The sequence below is a fragment of the Peromyscus leucopus genome, chromosome 13 (genome assembly GCF_004664715.2).
Source record: "Peromyscus leucopus breed LL Stock chromosome 13, UCI_PerLeu_2.1, whole genome shotgun sequence".
NCBI lineage: Eukaryota > Metazoa > Chordata > Mammalia > Rodentia > Cricetidae > Peromyscus > Peromyscus leucopus.
In genome coordinates this window covers 60,986,781-61,009,982 of record NC_051074.1, presented here as the reverse complement: position 1 = coordinate 61,009,982, position 23,202 = coordinate 60,986,781, and positions in this window count along the sequence as shown.

Genomic DNA, 23,202 nt, shown 5'->3' with positions numbered 1-23,202 from the left:
GGCTCAGGGTGAAAACAAAACAAAACACAACAAAACAAAAAAATGTGTACTCTAACATAAGAGAGACCCCAGGTTGACTCCAAGCACCATGTCTGACTTCTATAACAGCTCTGTCTCTAGCTACAGAATATTTAAAACCCTCTTCTGGATTCTTGGGGCACTTACACTGCATATGCATACACCACACAGAGACACATAATTAAAAATGAAATAAAATATTAAACAAAAGTAAAGGCAGATTCTAAATGAGTGGATATCAGTTACTTTTCAGTATGCTTGTTCTGATTATGGAAATCATTTTGCATAGTTAATCAGCACTGCCAGCTTCATATTGAGCTTATGAAGAGAGTTTATTATTTGTAAGCATTCAAAATATACTTTGATATCCTTTTTTTTTTTTTTTTTTTTTTTTTTTGAAACAGGGTTTCTCTGTGTAGCTTTGTGCCTTTCCTGGAACTTGCTTTGCAGACCAGGCTGGCCTAGAACTCACAGAGATCCTCCTGCTTCTGCCTCCCGAGTGCTGGGATTAAAGGCCTGCACCACCACCGCCTGGCACTTTGATATCCTTGCTATTTAAATAAATTGCTTGATATTTTTTTCCTGCTGGAACTTCTTGTATTCTTTAATTTTCTTCTTAGTGTATTTCTTTAAATATTAACAAAAATGGTAATAAAACATACTGATAAAGTCAATAGTCACTACTTAACCCTTGCTGAATACACACCTCTCAGTTTTTGTTTTTTTTTATTACCCTAATCCCAGAACTCTGGAGGCTGAAAAAGGAAGATTGGATAAGTTTCATGCAGGCCTGTGTTATTTACTGAATTCTAGGCTAGCCTGGTCAGAGTGAGAGCCTCCCTAAAAAGTAAACAAAGGTACAGATAATAGATGATAGATAGATAGATAGATAGATAGATAGATAGATAGATAGATAGATAGATAGAAAGATAGATACATAGATACATAGATACATAGGCCAATAAGTTGACAGAGGCTACATAGATAGATCAGATTATTCAGTATAGATTATGACCCCTAAATTCTAAATGGCTAGCTATCTTTCCTTCCTAATGTTAGGCAACTCAGGAAATGCAAAATGTATACTATTTCCAGATCAAATCAGATTCTTAGAACACTATTCAGGTCAGGTATTATGGTTATGGTTGGGATATAACATGGAATTGGAGGAGAGGAGGGAAGGGAAGCTGCGGTCATGATGAAAAAAATAAATAAATGAATTATAATAAAAATAAAATGCTGGATTGTATTGCTGAGGACCTGGGGTCAGTTCCTAAGTATCCACACAATGGATATCTATAATTCTAGTCTGAGATCTTCTTGAGAGTTCTCCAAGGCATGAAGCACAGGTGTGGTGCATAAACATACAGGCAAACAAAAATACACATTAATAAATTTTTTTTGTAAAAATTTCAGAAAAAATATAACCAAGTAGATTTTATTTAGTCCAATTCTTTGTCACACGTTGAAGTCACATGGGTGTAATGTTTACTGACTGATCTCTTTCAAGTCTTCTCAGCATGTGTCATCAGTACAATAAACTGTCATGATGATATCATAAAATAAAGATAGCCAGAGTATAAGTGATTCTAGTAAAACCACTACATCAAGTATCCATATTGTTCTAGAAAATGGAAGTATGAACCTAGAATAGGGAGAGTGGTACAAACGGAATCATTCTATACACGACCATGTGTGGCCATGGGCATGGGACCCAGGGCAGGAGTGGTGGGCACTGATTCTCTGTGAGTCACACCCCTGCTCAAGCTTTTTCCATTACATGTGACTCAGACTTATACTGTTTCATAGTGTTTGATATTTTTATGATGGAAAACTAATGTATGATGATGGCACTAATGTCTGCGATTTCTCCCCAGATGTGCTATATTTCATTTTATAATTAGTATAATAAATTGACATTTAGGGTATTTTAAACTTATTTTCAAAGTTCTCATTCTTAACTATGGAATGAAACAGATTTAAGAACAGACAGTATTGTAGGAAATTAAGGGAAACTAATAAGCATTCTGTTTGCTTCCAAAAAGACAACTGACCTTCAACAAATACTCTTTTTATATTTACTTTTTAATTTTCAAATTCCCAAAGTATATAATCCCATTGATCTAAGCCAGTCAGTGTTTTCTAATTAGATTGATTAGCTATGGTCAAGGGCAAGTGAAAAGTAATAAGAAATGCCATGTAAGGAACATTATGATTCTGGCAGCCAAATAAATTTAAGTTTGCAGATAACTACACAAAGGAAAAGAGACTGATGCCTTGAGTTTTAAGTTGCGTATTAACTAAGAAAGTGAGAGTTCTGTCTGTCGGAAAGTAATGCTTTAGATATAAACGGGACAAAATCCATACTGACGACACAGTTCCTTTTCTATTATTTTCTTCTTTTTGCTTTACTTTTAGTAAACTAGTAGAGATTTAAGAAATTTCAACTACAGCCCTGAATAATATTTATAAATGTTGTCTCTTATCATCACTTTCCACTCTGGTCCTTCGTATAACAGTCTGTCCTTTCTTATTTTCTATTATTATAAATACAGTATTCATTACCAGCATCTTCCTAAAAGTGCTCCTTTATGGGGGAAAAGGGTTGAGTACATATTATGCCTGAGAAGTAACACACTATACAAGTTTTTGTTGAAGTAAGAAAACAAACCTATATATTATATAAATGAATCATAGAAGAACAGAAACTAGAACCAACATTGCATGTAGAGACATTTTTATGATTCTTTCAGAGTTAGAGCAAAAAAGGGGCTCAAATTCAGCGAATGTAGAGAGTTTAAAATTAAGACTTGAACACAAAAATTTAAATTATTGGTTTGCTAGAAGAATTTTGATGAAGAAATAATACTTGGAATTACTCAAATGATATGCAACATAATAAAAATATTGAAAATCTTCAAAATATATGGCATCCCTTTGTCAAGCATTATACGTAACTTCCTTTTTTCAACTTAGTAGATGAATCACTTTAATTATTTAATCACATTTTTAAAATAACTAATGGATTAATATGGAAATACAAAAATATGTGTGATGCTTGAGGTTCACTTGTCAAGTATCTGTTGTTCATACATGTTAGGATATATTTCTGGATGGTCTGTCAGTGTGCCTGTCTTTAGTCCAACACCATATTGTGTTGATTTTTCTAAATTTATAATGAGCCATGGAATCAGGTTAAAATTTATCCTTTTACTCCAAATGCCATGCCTTTTCTATTTCTTATTACATATATAAGATATGTATATATATATATATATATATATATATATATATATATATATATATATTTATATATTTTTTCAGTTACCAGTTCTTGTAATCTGTCACAGATGGGTAAATAGTCTGGTTGAATAATAAAACCTTCAAAATTATTTTTTCCCATATAATCAAATTATGATTTCTAATATTTTATATCAGTTATTTGATCACTTTATCTATGTCTTAATTGTTTCAGAAGTCGGTCTTGGGAAGAATAAAATATTTGTTTTGAGTATAAGAACATGGATGTGTTAAGATACCATTCCTACTTGAAAGGCCAAAAAAAACAACAACAAAAACAAAACAAAACAAAACAAAACAAAACAAAACAAAAAAACAATGCTCTGTGTTGGTTCAACCCTCTCCATTCCACCTGTTTTCATACAACCCAAAGACATTCACCTCCGGCGTCTTTACAATAGAGGCACCGTGAGGATGGGGGCAGAAATGACCACAGGACCACGGCAGTGGTAACAAAAAGCAGGCCCTAAGACTTCATGGCTCTGGATGTGTCCATCACTTGTACCAACAGACTGTGGTGACAGACTTCCAGAAAACAGTTCTAGGTACACACATTTTTTTTCCCTCTGAATTTGACTTGTGTGCTTGGCCACCATCTCAATCTTTGTTTAAAGCACTTCCTTGAAAAGATGCTGGGATTCTGTGCTAGCACAATAGTTCTAATCCAAGTGCTATAGGGAAAAACATCTTTTAAATATTATCCATGTTCTGTATGTGAGACATTAAAAATAGAAAATATGCAATTAGTAATTATTTGTGAAATTTCAATTAAAGCAGTTAATCACAGAGAACAAAAGAAATTTTAAAATCAGTGATAAATTTGACCTAATTATCTCCTCCCTAGATATTAATCTGAAGAAAGCAATAAAACTAGGTAAAGAAGTCCCATAAATTCATTCTTAAACCAAATTTATTTCTATATATTTTAATGAACTTAGTCAGAGAAATTGCTTAATTACTCACAATAGGTATTCACATAGCTAGAAGACCTGCATTTGTAACAGTTTAAATTCAGACGATTGCAAGTGGAATTTTAACAGAAAAATATTATTTCACATTGTTTGATATAATACATAGCTTTTTGATAAAGTTGATATAGTGTTGGAGACTGTATGGCTGTGTTCAATGTCACCTTTGCTGTGTGTAAATGAGTAAGTACACTACACCTCAGGTGTGTTGGTTTTACTTATGTGTACACTATTAATTTTCTAGCACCCAGAAATAATGCAACAGAATATCAGAAAGAGGAATTTCAAAACTCATAATAAATTTTTCAAAAGATATAGAAATGATCCCTTGTTTAATTCATAAGTATGAAATATGAGGTGATATTTCAAGGCAATAGTGAACTTCAAGACAAAAATTACTCCAAGTTTTGACTTTGGGAGTGCATTCCAGAAATACAAAAAATATATAAAATGATTCATTTGCAATACTGTTTCAATGTAAATTTAGTATTATTATTATAATGCTAAAAATATGTGACAAAAGTCAAAATGTTAATGAACTAAAGGACATAGCATACCAAGAATACACATATATACACACACTGAGGGGGAAGAGAGAGAGAGAAATAGAGCATCTTTATTCCAGGAGAAGCTTCTGGAATAGCATCTCCAACACACTGTCCATCTGGTCAGGCCTTTCATGGAATCAGTGCAGTGAGTGCTGAGATAAACACCAGCGAAAAGGCCTGCTTCACATACGTCCCTAACTAATGTACTGGAGTCCAGCCTACACTATGCTTGCTGTACTGTAAGTATTTAAATGAGACACTCACCTTCTGGGATCAATCCTGCTTACTCTGCAGACCAGAATTGCTGCTGGAATATTTTTGTGCAGGCAGCTAACTGTCAAAACAAGCTGGCTACGGAATCATATAGAGGATCTTCTAGCTCAGTCATTTCTCCTTGGTTATTTCATCCTAACCAAGAGTACAGTACACTACATATTCATGAAAGTTCTATTGTGGGTAGGATTGTACACAATATGGATGCTTTAGTTAACTGAACTATGTCATGGAGCTTTCTTTGGTATTAGAAATAACGTATGCGATGTTGAGGGGAGCTAAAGCTCCCTAGGATGTTTGCACTCACCTACCTACCGAATATGTTACCTAAGTTCCAAGGTGACATCAAATATGGCAGTGCATCACTTGCTACAATATTTTGTCATACTAGTTAAATTTAACTCAGGTATATAAAATACAACATTCCCAATGACCTGAGTTCTGTGTCATCTACAGAACCATATCTGACTACCCATAGATGCATGGGAAATGAAAATAATGTAGTCACCTGGTTTAATCCTTGCTTATAATTGCTGCTGCCTTAATCCCTAGCTAAGCCTCCTGTCTCTGAGTATGTGGCTTTCCTTCAGTTAAAACTTTCAATCCTCAGCCCTCCTCTTCAAAACTCTCTACACTCATAATGACTTTGGGTTCAAGATCAGTTTCTCATGAAGGCGACTCCTCTTACCTTACACACAGTTCTACTATCTTTCAATTCTTCCATGTCATTCATCTATCTAAAGGCTTTATCACTCATCTTCTACAATATATAATTTTAAAATTATTTTATTGTGTTATTTTTCTACTAGAATAATTTACTACTGAATTCCATGGTATAGGAAAATATAGGTGGGTAGGCTCTCTAAATATTTGTTGGATTAATTAGCAAATGAATTGTGAGCTCTCGTCACTGGATGATTTTCATAACCCAAGCATAAACAGTAAACACATTGAAAGAAAGCAAGTTCTCTATACAGGATAATATGCAGTATTAAAAAAAGGAATAAAGTAAGATGTAGGCTTACTATTATGAAATAGTGATATGAATAATTAGGCCAATTAAACAAAAGTGTTTTGATTCAACTACTTGTAATAAAAAAAGAAAAGGAAAATAAGACATTAAAAACTATTCTGTCATTGAAGCTACCAGATGACAGTGGATAGTTTATATGTTTCAGTTTTATCATATATGGTACAATGTCTTCTATCATAAATGTTAACTCTGAAAACATTAATGGTTTTAATTTTGAGCCTTTTCTCAATAAGTTATTTTTACTAATATTGCCTAGCCTAAAGATGGGCTTAACTTTGCTGTATAAGAAATTGTTCAGAGATTTCCTGCTCAACTAAAGTAAGCACTGTGGTGTACTGATTAATGATTGACATTCACTAATTGCTACTAACTTATATTCAACTGTATTCTAATTATTAATATATACTCACAGATCTCTGTCATCTATTAACCTAAAATCTAATTTTGAGATTATATAATATTAAGAAATAAAAAGAAATATGTACTTATAATATCCCATATTAATTGAAAGAGCTGAGAAAATGTGTCCTACTAGACACTAGGAATTGAAAGGAGGAGCAGTGATTACTGTCTTTGCATATTAATACCTTATTCAATATATTACTCCTTTATACTTTTAGAAACCATTATATCTGCAAAACTGAAAGCCTAGAATCATCTAAACTAGTGGGTTTTTTGATAAATCTAGGGGAATACTTAGAAGTATTTAATTTTTTTTTAATTTCAGAGATAGCAGAACTGTGTTAACATCTTCAGAGCATGGAAACATGTATCTCTGTACATCTTCATCTCTAATAATACATGTTTCTACATAACCAAAAAAATCTATTACATATTGTTCTTAATATTTGTCAAAGTATTTTTTTTTTCAAATTAACTTTTATTTGAAATTACTCTTCCCCACATGAATTTTAGGATCCTATCCAATACAATAACCCACGAAACCAATAACCAACCAATACCAAAATTTCTAACAGCAAGTTATACAATTGTCCTAGGTAATAAATAAAGGTTTTCCTTCAGTAATTAAAGGAATACTTAAGTTTCTGTAAATTTAACATAAAAATCACACTTTAAGTTTATAAGGTTTAACATGTAACTTCAAATATAACAAGTTTTATTTGTCAAAGTAAAAATTAAAAACAAACTTCAAAATGTCTGGCTTCCTAGTACAAGTTAAGGTTATGGAGTAAACATTAGAGCTCCTGCTAACTTCCAGAAGTTGTCCTGGGGTAATGAACCCTTGCCTCACTTATGTCAACAAGTGTCATCTGAGATCCCACTCTATAGGGTCTCCATAGTAGAGATTGTGATATCAATTGCATTTAAGGTGTTTGGGGGACACACATATATGTAGGTGGAAGTTTCTTTCCCACCAGCAGCTCCAAAATAAACATGCTGAAGCTTATATTAATTATAAATGCTTGGCCCATAGCTTAGACTTGTTACTAGCTGACTCTTACATTTAAATTAACCCATATTTCTTATCTATGCTTTGCTATGTGGCTTGGTACCTTTTCTCAGGACAGCATGCCCGTCTTACTTCTCTCTGAGTCTGCTTGTGACTCCCAACTCTGCACTTCTTCCCAGCATACACAGTTTGGCTCTTCCACCTAACCTTATATCCTGTCCAGCTATTGGCCAATCAGCTCCTTTATTATACCTATCACAGCAATGTATATACACACAGTGTAAAGAAATATTCCACACATATCCATTTGCAGCTTAAGAGTTAAAATTCAAGCCGGGCGGTGGTGGCGCACGCCTTTAATCCCATCACTCGGGAGGCAGAGCCAGGCGGATCTCTGTGAGTTCGAGGCCAGCCTGGGCTACCAAGTGAGCTCCAGGAAAGGCGCAAAGCTACACAGAGAAACCCTGTCTCGAAAAACCAAAAAAAAAAAAAAAAAAAAAAAAAAAAAAAGAGTTAAAATTCAGAAGCAAATCTAATGAACCTTCTTTATTCAGTTTGATATATGAATGAAGAATTGGTACCATGTTTTGCTTTTCGGTTGTTGTGATCAACATTATGTTCAAAATTATGTTAGCATAGTAAAGGATTCATTGTGTCTTACAAGTTATAGCCATAATATGGGGAAACTAAGGTAGGCAATCAAGGCCAGATTTTGAAATGGAAACCATGTATAATGCTGCTTACTGACTGACTTGTTCCCATGATCAGTGTGTTACTTTTCTCATAGCTATGCAGGTTCAGTATCAATGACCATGGACTGGGTCCTCCTGAACAGTGACAAAAATGTATCCACATACATGCCTGCTGATCAGTATGATTGAGGCAATCTTCCAGTCATGACTTCATCAAGTAATTCTAATCTATGTTAAATTGGCAGGTCAAGCTTACTAGAAGCTCTGTTTTAGCATAACTGAGGCTCTCATCCATGAACTACTTGGGGTTATTGTCACTCACATAACTTGTTGAAGTAATCAGAGATAGCTAAGACGAATTGAGGTCCCTTTTTGTGCTATCTATGGTTGAAATGATATGATCTTTAAGAATGGGCAACCTCAAAAAAATGGCTCATATACTCCCAGTGAAATTAATCAATACCTAATTATTTAGAAGCTGTAAATGCTGTCTTTAGCTGACAAGCTGACAATATGTGTTTTCTTCTGTAAATAAAGGACAGCAAATCAGAAATCTAGCATATGAGAGGTTATTAACGAGCACAAAAGAATCACCTTTGTTTTCTTCACAGATATTTCATCAATATAATGGTATTTATGTCCCTTTAATAAGAAAAAGGAGAGAATTTGGGCTTATAATTATAATTGAAAAATAGTAATGACAGAAACTATACAAAGCACAAAGTATGAAAAGAATTCTATAATTTAAAACACTGGAATTTCAGCCTTTGAGGTACAGGGAAGCAAAACCACAAAATCACTGTTTTCTTTAATGTATTTATAATGTCACACATTGCAATGCTTGATATTTGCTTGTTTATTTAGATTAAAGATTCAACTTAATTGTTTATGGTAGACACTGATGAAGCCAGGATGTTGTCCTTTAGTTGACTACTAATGGTTCATAACTGAGTCTTCTTGTAAAAAGCACCTCTCTCCAATGGTTGCTCCAGTTGGAGTTGGTGGGTTTCCCCCTCTCCCCTCCCCCCTCTTTCTTCCTTCTTCAAGAGGCCACACTGAAGTTCCATTCTGAATGCAGAATGGAATTCTTTTCCATAAGCTGATATGGAATATTCGGTCATGACTACTTAAAAGTATTAATACTATGTTACACTTGACCATAGTAAGAATGATTCACTGGTGAGTTCTACTGTCTGTTCAGTCTTACTGTTTGTTCACAGTATTGATGTTACAACACCCACCATTTCACCTCTTATGTAAGTTCTGCTTCCTGATGCATCAAAGCTCAGCAAAAACTGTGCATTTGATTTTAAATTATACACCTCTTACAAAGAAGTCGTTATTGTGTTTGTTGGGTTTTGTTCAATACTTTGTATTGCACTTGACACTTAACTCAGCTGTGTTCTATCTAAACAAGCACCCTGCCATTGAGCCACGCCTCCATGTTTCATGCCTTGTGGTATCCTAAACTACACATTCATTTCTATAAATTACAGTAAATTCAGAAAGCCTTAAACATTGATTTCTTTCACGTGAGTAAAGAGGAAACTATTGGTAATTGGAAAGTGAAAAAGATAAAGGTTTTTTTGTTTCTAAGATCACTGGATATGATTTTGAGTTTACTGGGGCTTAATCTTTACATTTCTAGTTGAATTCTGCTTATATTTGGAGAGATCAATACAAGTTTATAGTTTACTTTCTAATGCATCAACTTATTCATCTGTAGCTTGAGTTTTTCTACCTGCCCACAGTCGGGACAAATCTCTGCCACCCGACAGTCCCACAGCCGCTCAGACCCAACCAAGTAAACACAGAGACTTTATATTGCTTACAAACTGTATGGCCGTGGCAGGCTTCTTGCTAACTTTTCTTATATCTTTAAGTAACCCATTCTACTTCTTATACACAACTAGTATCTTTACTTCTTATGAGCTTATTACTACTCTATACCTCGCCCCGTGGCTGGTGGCTTATCGGCATCTTCACATGCTTCTTGTCATGGCGGCAGCTGCAGTGTCTCCTTCTGCCCTTCTGTCCTTTTATTTCTCCTCTCTGTTAGTCCCGCCTATCTTTCCTGCCTAGCCACGGCCGATCAGGTTTTATTTATTGACCAATCAGAACAATTTGACATACAGACCATCCCCCAGCACAGCCAAGTGCAGACCATCTCAAACACCTGCACTCAGGCCCATGGTCCTAATCATCCTCTATACGGACCTGCTGGGTAACGCCACAAAGAACCCAAGAAGGGCTCCCACAGGACATACAGAACATCCCACAGCACTTCCCCTTTTCTTTTTATTAAAATAGAAAAGGGGAAATGTGGTGGTAATCTAATTACACTGAAATGTGATTTTGATTGTATGTTAATAAATAAAGTTGCCCGGGGGTCAGAGCTATTAGAGCCATAGCAAGAGTGTGTCGGTGGTGGCACACGCCTTTAATCCTAGAAAGCCAGCCTTTAATCCCAGGGAATGGTGATATAAAGCAAAACATATATAGGGCGTGAGACCCAGAAACTAGAAGCATTTGGCTGGTTAAGCTTTCAGGCTTTGGAGCAACACAGTTCAGCTGAGAGCTATTGGGATGAGGACACAGAAGCTTCCAGTCTGAGGAAACAGGACCAGCTGAGGAACTGGTGAGGTGAGATAGCTGTGGCTTGTTCTGTCTCTTTAAATAGACGAACAGGACAGGAAATAGGGCTCTCATTCGGGAGGCTGGGACACCGAAGGCGGAAGGGTGAGATTTTTGGCTCTGAGCTCTGACCTCTTGGCTTTCTCTTTTCCATTGTTTCTGTGTTTCTTATTTAATAAGAAGGTTGGTTACATCAATATCTATATACACATCTCTACCCTAAGTTTAGAGGCATGAAGTAAAATAGTTACATTGGGGTACTATTACATCATATGGTTCATCAAGTCTTAATTTTTATGTCTATTATAGTGTGTTTGTAAAGTCCATTAATTTTCCTTCTTGCAATAAGCAAAACTTATATCTATGCTACTAAATTCAAATAAGTATATACCTACAAAATCATCTATCTATCTATCTATCTATCTATCTATCTATCTACCTATCATCTATCTAACTATCTATCAATCAATCATCTATCATCTGTCTATATGAGATAGGATTGAATTAATATCCAAACTGTACAATTGTTAGCCCATGAACTGCCTAGGAAAAATATACAATTGTAATTTTATTTCTAAGTTTTGTGGTGAAACCCAAAATGTATAAACTAAGCCATGTAAGCAATAGATTCCCTCTAACCAACAGCTGTAAAGCAAATACTTGTGTAAATTACAATGCTAGTGAGGAAGTCAAACAATCACAGGATCTTGGGTGTCTGGTAGTATTTTTTAATCCTAGGCATCTCCTTTTGATTTGCATGGCATCAAGATCTTTTCTCTGCTGTGTACCTCACTTTTAGAGAGATAAATCATCCAATGATGTCTACTTAATAATGTTTTGTGCACCAAAACCTCATGTTCTACATAATTAAAATGCTTTTGAATGAAAAACAAAAACATTTATTCAAAGGGAACTTGCAAGTGCCAAGCCCTATCAACTAAAACAATCACTGAAGACCCCAGGTCAAATTATGTGATTAAACACAATGAAAGGGATTTAAACTTCTTTATTTACACAATCTTTACTTCCACACTTTCTATTAGACTGAAAAGCGTGAAGAAAATGGTCTTTTAATCACCTTTAAACTGTGCCTAGAGGTTATTACCTGGCACTCCTACCCAGGTAGTAGGTGCAGATAGTGTATGCAGATGATTACGTCCATGAAGTTAAGATGGCAGATCCATATTTCCTCTTATCTTTCTGTTTCCTTTTTATCTAATTTATTTTCACTGGGAAGTCTATGGTATAACTATTTAAAATATAAAATTGGAGACATTGTTTTATTTGTTTCTTAACTTGTTACTTTCAAATTCTTAGTAAGAACAAACAAACCCCTCATTTTGACATATGCTGAGGTGAGTAAAAGAATAAGACATGTTGGGGATTTGACACTCTCTTAGTTAATTCTCTGTTGATGTGGTAAGTTGCCATGAACAAGTGAACTTATATGTAAACTTATAAACAAAGAGTTTATTTGGGGTTGAGAGTTTCAGAAACTTAGAGTCCCTGGCTATCATTCTGGGAATCTTGGTAGCAGGCAGACAGACATGACCCTGGAGCAGCAACTGAGAGCTCACACACAGATCCACAAAAAGGAGGAAGCAGAGTGCAACATGGATTGCTGGGGGCTTCTGAAAATTCAGGGCACATCCCCAGTGACCCACTGTGGTGATATTGTGTTCCCCAAAATATTGTGTACCCTAGTAATCTTATCTGGGGTCAGAGAACAGAACAGCCATTAGACATAGAGGCCAGAAAATGGCACACACACCTTTAATCCTATCACTTGGGAGGCAGAGATCCATCTGGATCTCTGTGAATTTAAATCTGGAAACAGCCAGGCATGGTGACTCACGCCTTTAATCCCAGGAAGTGAGCCTTTAATCCCAGGAAGTGATGGCAGAAAGCAGAAAGGTATTTAAGGCATCAGGACCAGGAACTAGAACTGGTTAAGCTTTTAGGCTTTTGAGTAGCAATTCAGCTGAGATTCATTCTGTATAAGGACTGAGAGGCTTTCAGTCTGAGGAAACAGGATCAGCTGAGGAATTGGCAAGGTGAGGAAGCTGTGGCTTGTTCTGCTTCTCTGATCTTCCAGCGTTCACTCCAATACTGGCTCCAGGTTTGTTTTTAAGAATAAGACCTGTTAAGATTTGTGCTACAACTCACGTTCTTAAATACGGATACACTTCTGAATCCACCCATACAGTTTCCTCAACTGGGCACCAAGTATTCAAACAAGCATATGAGCCTATGGACCATATTCATGTTCAAACCACTGACAAGAAGTTGCTCTAACATGGAAATCTTTTTTCTTGTTGATTATTCTTTTTTTTCTCTCTTTTTTAAAAAACGTTGTGCATTTTGTTGCTTTCTCCAAAATTGCTTTTCAAGAAATTTTATGATGAAATTCTTCTACTTAGCTTTAGGTATTATGATGAAGTATTATAATTTCTCAATTTCCTTGATTAGATTGTTTTAAGGATTAAAATTATAGAGCCCAAAATGATGAGCATAGAATAGATGTTGAAAGGTTTGTTCTAACACTATTCTTTCCTGAAGAATCACTGCTGTTTCATGGTGACAGTTGTCTTGATCCCCTCTCCTTTAATGCCGTAAAAGTAGCACACACCTGAGAACTGCATTATGCTTAATAGCGTTAGGAGTTTCAATTTGTACATCAAACTTGGTTCATACTTAAGGATTCTCTACGTGACTAAGGAAGACGATGAAGAGCATAAGCAGACATTTGTCAGATTTTGTGAATTCACATTTAAGGAGATTCACGTAAGCAATGTGTAGGTGCAGCAGCTTTTCTAGAGTTTAAGACACTGTGAGCAGGGTCTGGCAGCTGAGGTTCTTTGTGATCACTGGTCGTTACCTCATTCTTGCACTCTGTCCAGTATGTTGCATACTTTATTTGTAAGTAAGATTATATGCAACTGTTTATTTTCTGATAATCCAAGGGATCTTTATTCCTTCCAGTGGGTCTGCCTTACTGCCTCTCACGTGTTCTTTTCTCCTCCTTCCCTCTCTCTTTCCTCTCCCTCTCTTCCTCCCTTTCTTCTTTCTTCTTTCCTTTCCTCATTTCTTCCCTCTTTTTTCTCTTTTAACTCATTCCTTTGCTTATTTTCATCTTTTTTCCAAAGAAACATATGCCTAAGTATCTGTAAAATTGAACATAGCATAGATAGTGACTATTTAAATATGATAAAAAACCAAAATTTCCAAATACTTACCAAAGTTCCAGATAGCTGGCATGACATCCTTTTTAATTGAACTTTTGCAAACATATGGTCACCTAGTCAATAATTTGCTGGCAAATCCCCCTACTAAGGTAAACATAATGTCAACTGTATCTATTTTCTAAGAATAGATAATCCTTAAGATGTGTTCTATAATATCATCAGATAAATGTTCCAAATGTGAAACACCAATCATACTGTTTCAAATCAAGGAATTCTTTCTATATAATTTTACTAATTTTTTGAAATACAGTAAAACTGAATAGATCCTCAAAAACAACCATTTCTAAATCTCTAAAATTCACAAATAGGTTCACTTACTCAGGAAAATAACAGCAACATATGATGAAGGATCTAGAGAGATTAGAATTATACCTGGTTAAAGCTGGCATACACATAAAGGACCTAATGCCATTATTTAGGAGTTTGGGGAGAAGAAAAATGCCACCTTGATGATTTCAAAGCTTGACTAAAAGGTCATAAATCATCGAGGGTGGGTGACTTATAAACATTCAGAATATCAAAGTAATGATAACTTAAGTTCTCCAGAAGCACCACATTTGCAGGGATTTTTTTCTGGGCTTATTTTATTGAAAATCATAACAGTAAACATGAAGCACATCATTATATTCTAGTATTTTTAGTAGTGTATTGTAGCAGGAATCTTAAAAGTTCTTATTAATAAAATCAAACCTGAGGCGAGTTATTGGGGTCCATGCTGGTAGATCAGAGAGACAGAACAAGCCACATCTATCTCACCTCGACGGATCCTCATCTGGTCTTGTCTCCTCAGACTGGAGGCCTCTGAGTCCTCATCCGGAATGGGTCTCAGCTGAACTGTGCTGCTCGAAAGCCTGAAGCTTAACCAGCCACAGGCTTAACCAGCCAAATGCTTAACCATCCAAAAGCTTCTAATTTCTGGTCCTCACGCTTATATATCTTTCTCCTTTCTACCACCACTCCCTGGGATTAAAGGCTGGCTTTCTGGGATTAAAGTTGTGAGTCACCATGCTTGGCTATTTCCAATGTGGCCTTGAACTCACAGAGATCCAGAGGGATTTCTATCTCTGGAATGCTAGGATTAAAGGTGTGAGTGCCACCATTTTCTAGCCTTTGTATTTAGTGGCTGTCTGTTCTCTGACCCCAGATAAATTTATTAGAGTACACAATATTTTGGGGAACACAATACCACCACAGTGTATGGTAAACTAGTGTCCTTCATATCAGTAGAAAGGAGCTCATGCTTCATAGTCTTTCCAGGTTCTTAAATACAGCCTTGCTAGTGTTCAGAAAATCATCAGATCTGATTACAAAAGTTCTGGGTATATGTTACAAATTTTATATATATAGTTTTTGAAGCAAAAACTACTAAAATGAGACATATTCACTTGAAATTTTAACTATATTAAGGAACATGTTCTGTAACATATTCTTTCTCAGACATTTCAAGACAATAGCAGTTGCTCGCAGTACAATATGTTTAAACAAGTATTTACTTGCATTTGTTATTAGAGACAATTACTGCTGCCTAGGGGACCAGCCTCCAGCAGCACAGGGCTCAAAGGAATCAATAGATTGGCACATACTATGACATTTTTATATAAAGGGGTTAAGGGAAAACACACACACACTCTCTTGATGGTTTCCTTCAGACCTTTTTTTTATTTTTCTTTTGCATCCTCTATTCCTTATTTTCCTTCTCTCATTCTTGATGTTTTCCTTCTAATACTTTCTAACTCTCTCATTCTAGATGTTTTCCTTGTAACACCTTTTAACTCTATGAATTCTTTCCCTTATAGTTTATATTCTCCAACAAAATCTTTCAGGCAATTTAGAAATTACAATGTGGTTACATTCTATTTTTCAAGTGAATTATTACAATGAATACAAGTAAAAAATAGGCATATTTTGTGTATCACTTATGATTGAATATTTTATTTATTATAGGTGAAAAACAAGTTATCCCCAAGAACCCACATACATTCATACCCAAGCAACTTGTTATAGATTAACAGAGTGTAAGCAAGCAAGGTGTCCTTTTACTGGCAGGCTGGGTTTTGTGGTTACAAGGAAAGGACCAATAACTTTATTACTTATCTTGAAAGGTAATCTTATAAGGAATCTTAAAGCAATCACAAACTTAAACATTTATAAATGAAAAAGAACCAGTCAGCTCTAATTTAAATCTTTAGGATGCACACCCACTCAACAATAGTTTTATATATATATATATATATATATATATATATATATATATATATATGGAGATTGAAGGCAAAAATGGGGATGAGTTTTTCATTACCTGTGGTCATCAAACAATCTAAGCAAGAAAGGCATGTCAACTCATGATAACTGAGCTGCTTTGTTCTTGTTCCCTGATCTTAAAGAGTTCCTCAGTCAACTCTGTGCCTTTCTAAAACTTTAGATTGTTTTCTTGGGGTTTCATCTCAAAGCTCTTTAACAAAACATCTTAGTCTAACTTTAAGTTATTTCCAGAGCTTTGTTTCAGCTATGATGCACTCTGAAACCTGTGGACACATCTCCCAACATTAAGACTAAAAGAATTTAAACTAGCTGGACTGTTAGGACTCAATTGTTATTCTAAATCATTACCCTAAGCCACCATCTATGTGGCTCCACAATAGAAACTCATGTGTTCTAGTTGAGTGACACTTCCTTGTTTATGTTTTAATCATCAGAACTCTGCTACTCCTCGGGCATGGTGACCAGCAACAAATAGAATTATTCATATCTGGGTATTGTTCATGCTGCCTTTTAAAATATTACATTTACAACTATATGTAACACAAATCTTAAAAGGTCTTATTAATAAAAACAAACCCAGAGCCAGGTATTGGGATGAATGCTGAAAGATCAGAGAAACAGAAAAAGTCACATCCAACCTCACCTCACCAATTCCTCAGCTCATCTTGTTTCCTCAAACTGGAAGCCTCTGAGTTATCACCGGAATGGATCTCAGCTGAACTGCTGCTCAAAAGCCTAAAAGCTTAAAAAGCCCTCTGATTCCTAGTTCTCATGCCTTATAAACCCTTCTGCTTCCTGCCATCACTTCCTGGAATTAAAGGTGTGTGCCACCATGCCTGGCTTCTATGTCTATATAGTGGTTGTTCTGTTCTCTGTCCCCAGATAAGTTTATTGGGGTGTACAATATATCAACCACATCTGTACCTAACTTTTAAAAATCTGAATCAATTAGAACATTATTTTTTATTTAAGTTCCTAATGATCTAGTAAGAAAAACATCATAAACTAGAATTAATTCTTTGTCTCCTAAGTATATATTTTTTTGTAATTGATTCATAGTGCCCTAGTTACTTTCTGGTGCTGTCAGAAAATACTGACTGAAGTCAGCTTGGTGAAGGAAAGAGTTTATTTGACTTACAAGTTTTGATCACATTCAGTCATCGAGGGAAGTCGAGGCACTACTTCAATCAGGAGCTTAGGAAGGAGTAATGGAGGAATGTGGTTTACTGGATTGCTTTCTGTGGCTTGCTCTGGTTGATTTCTGCTTCAACCTATGACCACCTGAGAGAGCTGTTATCTATTATAGAAGGTGACTCTCCTGTATCATCATTAATCAGGAAAATGCCCTGCAGACAACCCATAGGCTAACTTGTTTGCCCTTCATCATTTGAGATTCTCTCTTCCTAGATGACTACAGTTTGTGACCAGTTGATAAAAACTAAACAGCACATGCAGCAAAGCAGGTTTAGATATTCTCCAGATTCTTGAGGAGGCAAAATTATTATCATAACTGGTCAGAACTGCAGTTAAATATGTAGGTGTTACACATCTAACTCTTTTTCTTTTTTTTTTTTTAATTTTTTTTTTGAGACAAGGTTTCTCTGTGTAGCTTTGTGCCTTTCCTGGAACTCACTTGGTAGCCCAGGCTGGCCTTGAACTCACAGAGATCTGCCTGCCTCTGCCTCCCGAGTGCTAGGATTAAAGGCGTGCGCCACCACCGCCCGGCGCCAACTCTTTTTCATTGATAGAACTTTAAAGCTCTTATAGAGTCAACCTAAAAATTCCCTAATGGCACAATTAGCACTTTTAGATTTTTCTAATTAGTAAATGGAACACCAAGTATGCATGTATGTATTTCACTTCTAAGTCAAGAAGTTTTGTTTTGTTTTTTAAATAGTAGAAGAGGTATAGTTTTCTATATAGTCATTTGTTAGACTAACACAACTTGGGACAAGTCCAGTTATCTTTGAAGAAGTAAATTCATGTGAAAACTATGAAAGAAGTTCTGGCACCTGTAGGTGATACTGTGGCTCTATCAATAACTACATTACTTGGTGGATAGGAGAACAGAGATTCTGGGTTAAAACAAGTCTAATCAGGCATTCTCCAATAATGTAAACAAAGATATCTAGTATCAGCTAATTAATTCTTCTTTCCAAAATAGTGTAGGGAAATACCTAAAATGAAATAATACTTCAACCAACAGTGGCACTTAAAATGCATGTTGAGGCATGGGTACACAGCTCTCGAGCAAAGACATTCAGCCCACAAGCATGAGGACCTGGTTTCAAATCCTTGGGTCTCACATAAAAGCTAGAATGCTCATAATCAATTGTTTATATAAATCTATTGAATTCAATAACATTAATTTACCTTTCAAAATGAGTGGAAACATAATTACTGCAAAATAAAATTGCAGAGACAATCACCTGTATGAAGATCTTCAAGAAGAGCATAATGAAACAGTGTAATTACTGTGAACTAGAACACAGCTATTGTGTACTTAAACATCACTATAATGTGAAAACCAATAACCTGACTGTAAGTGATGGTTGGAATCTACATTGTTCAGCGAACCTTATTCAGTTGTGCTTTCTATGGACTTAGAGCCAGTTATAAAAATTGGCTCTATCTTGTGAAAAGGGGAACAAATCTTGTGTTTTGCATACAATGCACAGGGAAAAATAAAGCAGGAAACTGAAACCATTTAACTTTTCATTTATAAAAATTTAATGTGTGGTCCTAGGTTATAAAGAGTATGGTGGACTAATAACATGCCTTTTAGAGACAGAGCATTATTTAAGATTGTCACAGATATGTGGCATAGTTATTTGAACATAATATTTTTCTGTCTGAAATTTGATGTGTTTAGATATGAAACAAGGATCATTTTACTTTGTTCTGAGCACAGTATATAATGCAATATCAAATACAAGAGGATCTAACCTTTATGACAAGTAGTGTATGTTCAATGACCAGTAGCTTATGTATTATGTATTTGTTTCTCCTCTGTTTTAAAAGATACTAATATTAAAAATAATGTTGTTAGTTACAAAATATATTTCTTTAAGCTTGGGTTGAATGACACATTAGTATAAAGTAGGATCACCTGAAAAACAACCACTATCAATAAATCAATTTGTATTTCTAAAAATTTTCAAATTAGTATTTTTCCAATAACACAAATTGAGAAAAAGTTAAATGAAAGTAAATAATTATCTAGATAATCCAATTAATTGAATAACATCTTCTTTTTAGTTATCTGTAAGAAACAATGACTTACTGATTGAATTTATAAATAAAACACTTAAGGAAAGTTTGGATAATTGTATAAAGGTATATCTCAAATAATCATGCTTATTATTTTACAGTATTTATTTATTTACTTACAATGACTAAATCGAGATCATTTGATGATTCTTGCCCAGGAATAAATACCATAGCAGCTATTTGGATTCATAGGAAACTGACATTAAAGTAGGCACAACACCCCCACAAAAATCTCAGAAGTCTCTTTGGGCTTGAAGTATGAATGGTAACATGGTATGATGGTGAATAAAAAGGCTTGTTGAATCTGAAAGAAGCCGTCCCCAGTGAAACCATGCCCTATACAAATATGTGTCCAGGAAGACTATGAAAACACCACCCTCACCCCAGTACCCACATTCTAGTCTTTGATGTCCATGAGTGACACCTACTGACTAGGCCCCTCTGATGAGATTCATACAATGTCTGTGGCACAGTATTCCCTGAATTAGTTAGTCCTTCTTTCCACAACCATTAGTTAAGGAGCATTGAGAACTATTGTTGGTCATTCAACTAAGATGATGCTTGCATCGCTCTTTAATTTTAGTCTTTAAGAATTTCATACATGTATACAACAAAATGAGACAACACTTGTGTCCCCATATTCTTCTTCCATACTCTTTCTGAGTATCCCTAACACAACTCCTCCCAGATTCACATTTGTCGTTTAGTTTCACCAGTCCATAGGTGTGAGGACATCCATTCAAACATGGGAACTTACCAGTGGCCACAGACTCTACAAAGGAGAAGAATGCTTCTCCCAGCAACCATCAACTGCCAATAGTTCCTCAGTGAAGTTGGACAGAGATGCCCAGACTATACTAGATTGAATGTATATTTCCACTAAGCTTCCATTTGCACATTTAAAGATTTGCGATCCTGACAAGTATCTAACAGAGAGTTGTCTTTATACAATCAAAAAGGAGAGAAACCTGTCTACATATTGAACTTGATTGAGTCAGTACAAGAGCATTCCTGTTAACACCCATTACACCAGAACAGTAATAAAATACATTTATTTCAGAGTCATGTCTAAAATTAATTAAAATGATGTTTTTATGAATCCACCATGACATTAAACTAATTCCACAAATGAGTCTAGGGAAATCCCCATATTATCAGATATCCTCTTATGTTCGACCATTTCTCAAAAAGATGTTCAGCGTAACATGATATGAACACTGGAAAAGACACTAATCTCAATTTGACTCTAATTAGATGTGTGACATGGGTAAGTGAGTCTGAGAGTTTATTTCTCCTCTTTTCAGTAATATGGAAATTAATAATTCTCAGTATGTTAGTGAAAACCGAATGATAGGAGTGTATATGCAGGAGTCTATATATAAAACATTTAAAAATCCAAAACTATTTTAATGCATATGCAAATTATAAAGTCTCACACCATTGATGAACTCGCCTATTTTTGTAGCAACAAAAATTCCCACTTAAAATTCCCTATTGTGCCTCTTTCTGGCCTGGAATGCACCATGTAGACTAGACTGGCCTGCAACTAGGTGTCTTCCTCTGCCCGCTGAGTGCTGGCATCAAAGGCCTGTGCCACATGGTTGCCCCTTATCTTCTTTTTCACTCTTTCTTAGCTTTTAAATCATTCAGTTTTATTACATCTTCCTAAGAGTATATGTTTATTTCTTTTATGCATTTAAAATTACAGAGTTTAAATATACTTCTTATGCTTTGCTTCATTCCTATAATTGTATGCTGGTAAGATCTGCTGAGTTATCAAGATTCTATTGCTGTGTTTTTTCAATCGTGTAACATTCCATGTATGGCTTCTCCATTTGTTTAATGATTTCTCTGTCTGTAACCATTTTTGCTATTTTTCATTTTGCCATCACAAAAGTAAAGTCATATATATATATATATATATATATATATATATATATATTACATTTTGAGCCATGTGTATAAGATACAAACTAAGGGAAGATTGCTAAGATCACATGTGCTAACTGACAAAAATGTGGAACATTTCCCCAATACTTATTTCCAATGACATTGTTCTTGTACCTCTGCATGCAGAGGTCCTCATTCCAACAGCATTTTCTGTACTCGGTAGACAATTGTGCTTTTACAGCAGCACTAAAGGACACTGTGCTAATTTTCCTGCTTGTTTGAAATATTTTATTTTAGCCATGCATATATCTACTTTTGTTAAATATTTCCTTATTCCTTTCTCATTTTTCATATTGGATTATTTCCTCTTTTATAAGATTCAAGATATTAAATTATTGAGAAAAATCTTCTCAGTAATGCTGCATATCTTTGTACTTTATATTTTATGTTTATTTTTGTCTGAAATGTATGATCCTTTTTACAGTTTAGATAATATATAATATGAATTTCTTCATAAAGAAATCATAAAATTTTCTTTATTTTGAATCTATGTATTTACTCATGTGCTTATTATGTTATTAATTAGTTAGTCTAATTTAGATATTTCTCTTACAAGAGGTTACCTTTTTAAAAAAATTATTCTTCTTTCCTACAATACATCCTGACCACAGTTTCCCCTCCCTCCACACCTCCCAGCCCTTCATGCACATCCCTTCTCCCCCAGATCTACTGCTTCTCCATTTCCCTTAGGAAATAGCAGGCCTCTCAGGGATATCGTCAGAACACAGCACAAAATCATGCAATTAGACTAGACATGAGCCAGGCAGTGGTGGCACACACCTTTAATCCCAGCACTCGGGAGGCAGAGCCAGGTGGATCTCTGTGAGTATGAGGCCAGCCTGGTCTACCGAGCAAGATCCAGGACAGGCACCAAAACTACACAGAGAATCCCTGTCTTGAAAAACAAAAACAAAAACAACAACAAAAGAGACTAGACACAAACTCTCATATCAAGGCTGGACTTGGGCAACCTAGTAGGAAGAAAAGTTTCCTAGAGTAGGCAACAGAGTTAGAGACATGCCCACTCTTACTGTTAGGAATCACATAAAATCTCCAAGCTAAACAACCACATCATGTATGTAGAGGATCTAGTTTAAACCCATGCAGGCTCTGTGGTTGCAGCTTCAGTATCTATGAGCCCCTATGAGCCTTGCTCAGTTGATTCTGTGAGCTGTGTTCTCCTGGTGAAGAGGTTACCTTTTAATATACAGTTTCTCTTTACAGAGATGGGGAAGGGAAGGGAAAGAGAGATGGAGAGGAAGGGAATTAAAGAGGGAGGGGGAGGAGGGAAGGAGAGAGAGAGAGACAGAGAGACAGAGAGACAGAGAGAGAGGCAGAGAGAGACACAGAAAGAGAGAACTTGTCATTTGTTGCCAGGCTATCCTGTAAATTGTATTCCTCCTGCCTCAGCCTTGTGAATGGAAATGCTACAGGCACGCACTGCTACACCTGAATGTGTACTCTATTTTTCAAATCTCCTGATCATTAGATTTGTGCTTTCACAGCCTACCTTGCTGAATGTTTGTATAAAGCAGTGATTAATGAAATCTCTTAGTTTATGAGAGTTTTAGTGGTTGAGTGCAATTTTTTATAAACAC